This window comes from Penaeus monodon, chromosome 24 (genome assembly GCF_015228065.2).
Source record: "Penaeus monodon isolate SGIC_2016 chromosome 24, NSTDA_Pmon_1, whole genome shotgun sequence".
NCBI lineage: Eukaryota > Metazoa > Arthropoda > Malacostraca > Decapoda > Penaeidae > Penaeus > Penaeus monodon.
In genome coordinates this window covers 40,279,054-40,279,382 of record NC_051409.1, presented here as the reverse complement: position 1 = coordinate 40,279,382, position 329 = coordinate 40,279,054, and positions in this window count along the sequence as shown.

Genomic DNA, 329 nt, shown 5'->3' with positions numbered 1-329 from the left:
ATGAGTGAGGGAGAGAAAGTCACACACAGAGAGACATACCAAACCCGACCTGAAACAAAACCAGTGCAAAACGACAGCAAAAGACAACAGCAACGCTCCATCACCACGGCCCATCCCATCATTCGACCGGGATTTGTATGGGTTTCATTCCGTCATAAGCAAGTGAACATTAATGACGGAAAGTAATTACATGTTCATCAAAAACACCTCTGTAATTAACGAAGCCACGCGTCGGGGAACACTACATCTCCTCTTAAAGATGTTCTGTTAATGGAGGTGTTCGGGGAGAGGCCGATTCTGTTTGAGTGGGAGGAAAGAATATATGTGTG